Source organism: Myotis lucifugus, unplaced genomic scaffold, assembly GCF_000147115.1.
Source record: "Myotis lucifugus unplaced genomic scaffold, Myoluc2.0 scaffold_85, whole genome shotgun sequence".
In the NCBI taxonomy this organism is placed as follows: domain Eukaryota; kingdom Metazoa; phylum Chordata; class Mammalia; order Chiroptera; family Vespertilionidae; genus Myotis; species Myotis lucifugus.
In genome coordinates, this window is record NW_005871133.1 from 3,391,148 (window position 1) to 3,400,846 (window position 9,699).

The window sequence follows — 9,699 nt, forward strand, 5'->3', positions numbered from 1 at the left end:
GTACCGGCCAGTTGGTCGGACAGATGGTTGGACGGTCACTTAACCTTTTATACATATATATAGATATATTTTTTATTATTCATTTAAAAGAGGAAGGGAGAGGGAGAAAAAGATAGAAACATCAATGATGAGAGAGAACCATTGATTGGCTGCCTCTTATACGCCTCTCATTGAGGACTGAGCCCACCACCCAGGCTTATGCCCTGACTGGGAATCAAACTGTGACCTCCTGGTTCATAGATCGACACTCAACCCAATCACACCACTCACTGCAGAACCAAAGAAATGCTGATTCCTCAGCCTTCCAACCCCTATTATTAGGTGAACTTGTCCCATTGGAGACATGTGTGTTGTACCCTCATTCTTTTTTTTTTTTTTATATATTTTATTGATTTTTTGCAGAGAGGAAGGGAGAGAGAGAAGGGAGAGAGATAGAGAGTTAGAAACATTGATGAGAGAGAAACATCGATCAGCTGCCTCCTGCACATCTCCTACTGGGGATTGTGCCTGCAACCCAGGTACATGCCCTTGACCGGAATCGAACCTGGGACCTTTCAGTCCGCAGGCCGACGCTCTATCCACTGAGCCAAACCGGTTTCGGCGCACCCTCATTCTTCATGAAAGTTTTTCTAAATGAATACAGGCATCGTTCCCAAGAGGTAGTCTCATTCCAGTTCCTTAGGAGAAAAACAGTTCCCTATATCTCTAAACTACCAAAAAAAAGGATACATTTTCCTCACTTGCTAAGTCCTTTATGTTTCCAACTAGCTTGCAAGCTTCTTGAGTGCCTTGCTACATGTTTTTATAATCTTTAGAATGCCTAATAATATTACAAAAGTTTATAGAAGAGATCAGTGGGCAGAAAGTATGAATAGAATTTCAGTGGAAGGAAATAGTTTTTCAGAAAGAGCCTAATTAGTGGTTCTTCTAAGCTTTGACCTTTATCTTCAACACACTAAACAAATCCAATAAAGGGTACCATATTAGAAACCTTTCTTGTGTAGCTTCAGCACTGGGTACTCTATTCAACAGGTTTTAGTTGACCTGTGTGGCACTCATTCATTATTAATAGCTTTCATTTCCTGTATCAGGGATTGTTTTCCTGGTAACAAAGATTTGGTTGCAGTGGCTTTAAAAAAGTAGTTTAGCCCTAGTCGGTTTGGCTCAGTGGATAGACCCCTTGAACTGAAGGATCCTGGGTTCGATTCCAGTCAAGGGCAGGTACCTAGGATGCAGGCTAGATCCCTGGCCCTAGTCAGGGTGTGTGTGGGAGGCAATCAATGGATGTCTCTCTCTTTCATCCATGCTTCTCTCTGTCTCTCACCTTCCCTGCCACTCTCTCTAAAAATTAATGGAAAAATATCCTCTGATGAGGATTAACAAAAATATAATTAGTTTATTTTTTCATGTAAAAAAAGTCCAGAATTAGGTAGTTCAGTGTTAATATGAAAACGACAGGAGGAATAAAGGATCCAGGCTTTTTTACTTCTCCATTCTATCTTTCTAAGCCTTTGGCTCCATTGTCAAGGTGCCACTGCAGTCAGGCCCTAGTTTTAGCATGAAATGAATGGAAAGGCAATGACAAAATGGCAAAACAACAACAAAAACACAAAAAAAACCCTGTGGATCCCTGACCGGTTTGGCTCAGTGGAGAGAGCATTGGCCTGCGGACTCAGGGGTCCTGGGTTCGATTCCGATCTAGGGCATGTACCTTGGTTGTGGGCACATCCTCAGTGGGGAGTGTGTAGGAGGCAGCTGATCGATGTTTCTCTCTCATCGATGTTTCTAACTCCCTATCCCTCTCCATTGCTCTCTGTAAAAAATCAATAAAATATATTAAAAAAACAAACAAACAAACAAAAAACAAACACCCCTGTGGTAGTTGTCTGCACTTTTTTTTGGAACTTTATCATAAGTCCAATGCAAAAAGTTTTGGTTACACCTCATTGGCCAGAACTTAAGTGACATGGTCATACTCATTCCCAATGGAGACAAAATGGTTTTTTAGGTGCAATTTTAAAATGCTCCTGCCTTCTGTTATTGAGCATAAGGGGAGGATGGATATGAGGTAGGCCACTCCCTGCCACAGTTCCTTTTGAATTTTCTGTACATGATTTCCCAATGCTTGTCATGAAGTTGTCCTTAGAATCAGTGAATAAATGCACAATGCATTTATAGATAAATCAAGCAGTTCACAGTATGATCTTTTTTAAAAAAAAATTAATTGATTTTGTTTCTAGAGCAATTTGAGGTTTACAGAAAATTTCAAAAGGAAGTACAGAGAGTTCCCATACACCTCCCTACCACGCTTATACCGTTTCCCTTATTATTAACACAGTGTGATCTTTGTTAATATTGATACATTATTATCCACTGAAGTCTACAGTTTATTTTTAAGGTTTTCTCGCTTTGCAGAGTTCGATGGGTTTTGACACATGCATCATGTATCCATTACTACAGTATCATACAGAATAGTTTCACTGCCCTAAAAATCCTCCGAAGGAACCCCTGATCTTTTTTTTAAAGAGAAAGACAATTTTTTTGTAAAAGTTTTTTATTGATTTTTTTTAAAGAGAGAGAGAGAGAGGAAAGAAAAGGGGGAGGGAGGGAGGGAGGGAGAGAGGAGAGAGAGAGAGAGAGAGAGAGAGAGAGAGAGAGAGATGCATTGGTGTGAGACTGGCTGCTTCCTGCACACCCCCCCAACACAGGGATCTAACTGAAACCTGGGCATGTGCCTTGACAGGGATTTGAACTGGCAACCTTTCAGTGCATGGGATGACACCCAACCAACTGAGCCACACTGATCAGGGCCCAATGATCTTTTCACTGTCACCATACTTTTCCCTTTTCCAGAATGTCATATAGTTGGAATCATACACTATACCCTTCTCAGACTGGTTTCTTTCACTTAGCACAGCAGTTCTCAACCCGTGGGTCTCGACCCCTTTGGCGGTCGAACGACCCTTTCACAGGGGTCGCCTAAGACCATCCTGCATATCAGATATTTACATTACGATTCATAACAGTAGCAACATTACAGTTATGAAGTAGCAATGAAAATAATTTTATGGTTGGGTCACAACATGAGGAACTGTATTTAAAGGCCCAGAAGGTTGAGAACCACTGACTTAGCAATATGCATTTAAGTTTCCTCCATGTCTTACTGTGGCTTAATAGCTCATTATCTTATGTATAGTAATAAAAGTGTAATTGCTAATTAGACTGGACGATCTTCCGGATGAAGCCTCAGTGGCAGGGGCTAAGGCAGCAGCCGCAGGGGGCCGAGTCCCTTGCACGAATTTCGTGAATTGGGCCTCTAGTCACTGAATAATATTCCATTGTATGGATGTACTAAAGTTTGATTATCCATTCATCTATTGAAGGACATCTTGGTTACTTTCAATTTATGACTGAAGCTGCTTTAAACATTTGTGTGTAGGTTGTTGTTTTCAACTCATTTGAGTGAATATATAGGAGCATGATTGCTGGGTTGTATGGTAAAACTATATTTAATTTTGTATGAAACTGACAAAATATCTTCAGAAGTGACTACCATTTTGCATTCCCACAAGCAATGAATGAGTGTTCCTGTTGCTCCATATCCTTAGCATTTGGTGTTGTCAGTGTTTAGATTTTCACTATTTTTAAAAATATATATATTTTATTGATTTTTTACAGAGAGAAAGGGAGAGAGATAGAGAGTCAGAAACATTGATGAGAGAGAAACGTCAATCAGCTGCCTCCCGCACACCTCCTCCTGGGGATGTGCCCGAAACCAAGGTACATGCCCTTGACCGGAATTGAGCCTGGGACCTTTCAGTCCGCAGGCCAACGCTCTATCCACTGAGCCAAACCGATTAGGGCAGATTTTCACTATTCTAATAGGATTTAGTTACTTTAGTGAAATTCTGATCTCATTGTTGTTTTAATTTGCAATTCCCTAATAACATGTAATGTTGAACATCTTTCCATGTGCTTATTTGGATATCACATATCTTTTTTGGTGAAGTGTCTATTCAGGTCTCTCATTCATTTTTTTAAAAAAATATATTTTATTGATTTTTTACAGAGAGGAAGGGAGAGGGATAGAGAGTTAGAAACATCGATGAGAGAGAAACATTGATCAGCTGCCTCCTGCACACCCCCTACTGGGGATGTGCTCGCAACCAAGGTACATACCCTTGACCGGAATCGAACCTAGGACCTTTCAGTCCGCAGGCCGATGCTCTATCCACCGAGCCAAACTGGTCAGGGCATTCATTTTTAATTGGGTTGTTGAGTTTCCAAAAGTTCTTTGTATAGTCTGGATAACAAATCATAGATTATTAATTTACTTATACCTATAAATCTCACATATATAGTATTTTTATTACCTCTCAAATCTAATATAAATTTCCATTGAGATTTCTTCTTTGATCTTTCAGTTGTTTTTTTTTAAATCTCCAATTATATGGAGTTCTAAAAATAATAACTTTATTATTGATTTCTAACTTAATTTTAATATGGTTAGAGAATGAGATCTGTATGATAGCATTTCCCCCCCAATTTGTAGGAAGTTGCACAATGGCCTAAATAAAAATTAATTTTCTTAAATCTTCCTGGTATGTTTGAAAAATAGCTGTGATCTCAAAATGCTGGGTGGAGATCTATATATGTTCCTTCGAAAATGTTAATAGCGCTAGCTGGTTTGGCTCAGTGGATAGAGTGTTGGCCTTCGGACTGAAGGGTCCCGGGTTTGATTCTGGTCAAAAGCATGTACCTTGGTTGCAACTCGATTCCCAGTAAGGGGCGTGATGTTTCTCTCTCATCAAAGTTTTTAACTCTCTATTCTTCTCCCTTCCTCTCTGTAAAATCAATAAAATGTATTAAAATAAATAAATAATTTTTAAAAAAGAAAATGTTAATAGTATTGAAGGCATTCCTGCAATGACTGATAATTCTTGGGTATCTTCATATTTAAGGGTGCTATACACTGAATGTTTTATGTCCTCTCAAAATTCATATGTTGTAAACTAACTCCAATATAATGGTATCATAAGGCAGGGGCTTTGGGAGGTGATTAAGTCATGAGGGTGGAGCCCTTATGAATGGGATTAGCGCCTTATAAAAGAGGCCCAACAGAGTTCACGACTCTTTTGGCCAAGTGAGGACACAATGAAAAAGACAGATGTCTATAAACCAGGAGGCAGCCACTTACCAGGCAATAAACCTGTTGGCACCTTGATCATGGACTTCCTAGCCTCCAGAACTGTAAGAAATAAACTTCTGTTTATAAGCCAACTTCTGTTGTTTATAAGCCACTTAGTCAATGGTATTTTGTTATAAAAGCCTAAATGGACTAAGACAAAGAGTGAAGTATTAAAAAGCTGATTGGAAATTCTTTATGCACAGATGAGCCTTGTTGACTGGGTTTTCAATGTAGGATGATTGCTTATGGACCCAGACAGTTCATTATGGGATCCCTCACACGTCAATATTTTGCCATTCTAATCTATCTTCTACAATTATATTGGCATTTGTTTGCTGCTATCATCTTCTCTCCTGATCTTTTTCCCCATCGGTTTTATAAACTTGACACTCCTTTAATTTCATTAAACACTTGTTTTAGTATTTAAAAAAAATCCTCACACAAGGATATGTTTTTACTGATTTACAACAGGGGTTTGGAATGTCTGGCCTGCAGGCTGTATAAGGCCCATGAAATCATTTGGTCTGGCCCTGCCAAGGCATTAAGGGTGAGTTAATTAAATGTTTGACCAAATACAGCAGGCTAATTTTTAAATAGATATTTTTGTATGGCACGCAAATCTATATATATATATAAGCCTTTGCAAATTGTCCCTGTGGGAGTTGGACGGGAAGACCGATCACTTCCTATGACATATGCTGACCACCAGGGGGCGGCGTGGAATGAAGGAAGGCCCCAGCCGGCAGCTGGATGGCCCTGATCAGCCCTGATCACCAGCCAGGCCTAGGTACTCTACCCATGCATGAATTTCATGCACTGGGCCTCTAGTGATGTTATAAATATCCAAATGGGCCCTTGGCAGAAAAAAGGTTCCCCACACCTGATTTTAGAGAGAGGCAGAGAGAGGGAGAGGGAGAGGGAGAGAAACAGAATCATCAACAAGAGTGAGAAACACCAGGGATCGGGGCTGCAACCTAGGTATGTGCCCTGACTGGGGATAGAACCTACAACTTTTTGGTATATGGGACGACGCTCCAACTGAGTCACCTGACCAGGGCATTAACATTTTTAAAAATATATATATTTTATTTATTTTTTACAGAGAGGAAGGGAGAGGGATAGAGAGTTAGAAACATCGATGAGAGAGAAACATCAATCAGCTGCCTCCTGCACACTCCCTACTGGGGATGTGCCCGCAACCAAGGTACATGCCCTTGACCGGAATCGAACCTGGGACCCTTGAGTCCGCAGGCTGATGCTCTATCCACTGAGCCAAACTGGTTAGGGCAACATTTTTTTATTGAAGTATATATGCATTCAGAAAAGTGACCACAAATATGCCTCCTGAAATACATGTAAACCAGCATTCAGACTAAGTAATAGAACACTGCCAGCACTTCATGAACCTCCCATGTTCTCCTCCAGTCATTGCTCCACCAAGGCTAATGACCACTTTGACTTCTAACAGCAGGGCTATTTGGGTGTTTCCAGTTTAGGATTAGTACAAAGTATGGGTGTGACCTTTTTTATACATGTTCTTTTACTGAACATATGGACACTTTTCTGTTGAGTACATACCTAGGAGTGAAACTGTGGGGACAAGGGCTTGCATTTATTCAGCTTTAGCTGACACTGCCAAATATTTCAACAAAGGGATTGTGCCAATTTATGTTCCCTTCAGCAGCATATTACAGTCCCAGTTGCCCCACAAGCTTGCCAATACTTGATCTATACTGTGATTTTTTTTTTTTTTTCATTTTAGGCTTTCTGGTGAGTATGTAATGGTGTCTCATTGTGGTTTTAATTATTTGCATTTACTCTTTAAAACGAGGGAGTTAATCCCCTACATCTGCCAGAAATTTCCCCTTTATGGTTACGTATCTAATGGAACTTAGAGCCTTCTTCCTGTGCAGGAGGGGATGGACCGCAGCGGCCGAGGGCAACAAGCTTTGCACTCAGACGCACTGAGGTTTGATGCCCAGCTCCAATGCTCACTTGTTGCCTTGAGAAATTTACTTAACCTTCTTAATTTTATGCAAAATGGCACTAAAAACAGTACTGCTTTACTAGGTTATTATGAAGATTATGTGAGATAAAATATGCAAAGTTCCTAGCACACTGTGATTACATACGCAACCAATGGCAGCTATTAGTATACTTTATATTGTTTATGCACACCTCATTTCTCCTTCTGATTTACACATTCTCTGACACAGCACACACCAGCTGCAGCACATACTTTATTGCTGATAAAGACTGGTTGAGTGAACTATTTTCAATATAAACGGAAGGTATTGTGGTTGATATAAAAGAAGGCATAAATTATTATAATGGCTATAGTACAAAATACACTGCTAATGAGTAATACATTATTTAAACAAGTGTCCCTCCTATTTACCTTCATTATTTAACAGTTAAGTAAATTAATGCAGCAGAAAAACACTCCTGGAGCTAATTAGTAATGATAATTAGATGTTTCTCTATGGCATTTGTGAGGGTTCCAGAAAAAAAATTTCACCCTGGAAACAAAAAGAAAACACCATGTTTCTCAAGAGTCGTTATAAGCTTTTCGAATTGTAACCGACCCTTTGTTCCCCAGTGAAGAAACTGGTACGGCAACCGCTGCCCCAGCAGCTTCCGTACAAGATGGCGCCGCCCACTTGCTCACCCCGGCGGGGATGACGTCCCCCCGAGCCCGTCGCAGGACCGGAAGTGGTTTCGGCCCTAGTGGATCCGGGTGGGTGCGCGCAGGTGGCCGCGGAGGTTCCAGCTCCTCAGCGTGAGGCGCCGCAGGTGTGCGGGTGGGATCCGGGCCACAGGTAAGTGGGGGTCCGCGGCCCGCGAGGCCCTTCACCCGGCCTGTGCGAGGGGCGGAGGGGGTTTCCAGCGCGGATGGAGGAGAGGGGTCGTGGAGCTGATGATGTCACCGTGTGTGGGGGCGACTACTTGCGGGGACCCTGCCGTCCCAGAGCGACTTGGCCCTGCCCCTCTCCCCGCCCCACGGCGCGGCTTCCTCGCACCAAGCGCACGGGCCCCCCACGCCCTCGCAGGGAAACCCCCTCGCACCCCCTTTTCTCTTCAGAAGCACCCACCACACCGTCATGGCTCTTGACCAGTGAAAAGGAAGCGCCATCTGCAGCACCTGGCAACTCCTCGGCGCTGCGTGTTCCGCGCGTCCAGTCGCAGTTCCCTCGCGCGATTCGTGGGGACCCGCCCCCGCCCCCCGCGGTCACCACCCCTTTCCGCCCAGGCCACGCCCGCCGCTTCGGGCCTGACTGGGGCGACACCTGTTTGTTTTTTTCGCATCCCTGGGATAGATCGTTAATGAGCATTTGTTACAAAATTGATACCTGCTCATTAAGACGTAAACAAACCCAAACCTTTATAAGCTTTTGACGTACCATTGGACACAGACGAACTCTTTTATTAAACACCATATTAATTATATCGCCTGTTTTAGTTGTAAGGACGGAAGGAACGGCACCGAAAGGTTTTGTTCATTATCAGAATTGCGGGAGAAAGGAGGTTTAATATGGAGGAGGAAGGATTAATTTTGGTCAAGTTGACCTTGTTTTAATAATGTCCTTTTGTGAAAAATTGATTTTAGAGAAAGAGAGAGAGGAACACAGATTTGTTGGTCCACTAATTTATGCGTTCACCGGTTGACTCTTGTATGTTCCCTGACCAGGGATGGAAAAGGCAGCCTGGGCCAGCGATGCTGTAACCACTGAGCTCCCCAGCCAGGGCACTAATGCACTTACTCTTCTATATTTATTTTAGTTGTAGTCCGTGCATACAGTCTTGTGAAACACTGATGAAATTTTAAAAACAAGATAGATGCTCTTTGACCTGTGTCTTTCCATTTCCATTTTTTTCTTCTTTAGTCGCTTGCCCAAAAGGAAGAACTGTTTGGGGTGTGCTTTTCTATTTCTTTTTCTTTATATATATGGACAGGTGTTTGCACATATAAAATATATTTGTGTTAAACTTTCACAAATGTATATTTTACAAATATGATGTATTGTACCTACTCAGCAACTTGACTTTTTGTGCTTAAAAATTGGTCTTAGAACTTGTTCTTTGTCATTATGTAGAGATCTACCTTATTCTTTCAACTTTGTAAATTCCCTAGTATGTGAAGATTCCGTAGTATGTGAGATTCCGTACATTGCTTACAGTTTTTCACTGTTAAGACACAGTGTTGCATAGAAAATCCTCCATGTGTTTGTGTGCCCATATGACCATGTCTCACGTAGTTACTAGTGAGATTATATTGTTGTTTTTAATATTTTTAAATTGATGTTTAGAGAGAAAGGAAAGGAGAAAGAGAGACATCGATGTCAGATCGAAACATGGATTGGCTGCTTCTTGCACATCCCTTACCAGGGATTGAGCCACACCCTGGGCATGTGCCTGACCGGGAACTGAACCACAAAGTTAGGTGAATGACACCTAACCGAGCCACACTACAGGGCGTGAAATTACGTTTTCATGATTGTTGGTTAGGTGTA

The 9,699-nt window shown here is 41.7% G+C and overlaps 1 protein-coding gene across 1 annotated transcript in view; it reads left to right on the plus strand.

The window, feature by feature from the left end:
• The first annotated feature begins 7,522 nt into the window (after positions 1-7,522).
• Positions 7,523-9,699, plus strand: part of EXD2 (exonuclease 3'-5' domain containing 2) — a 9,734-nt gene continuing 7,557 nt past the window's right edge. The window contains exon 1 of the mRNA XM_014457766.2: positions 7,523-8,007. The gene's annotated coding sequence lies outside the window, so the exon portion shown is untranslated. The remainder of the gene's footprint in view (positions 8,008-9,699) is intronic.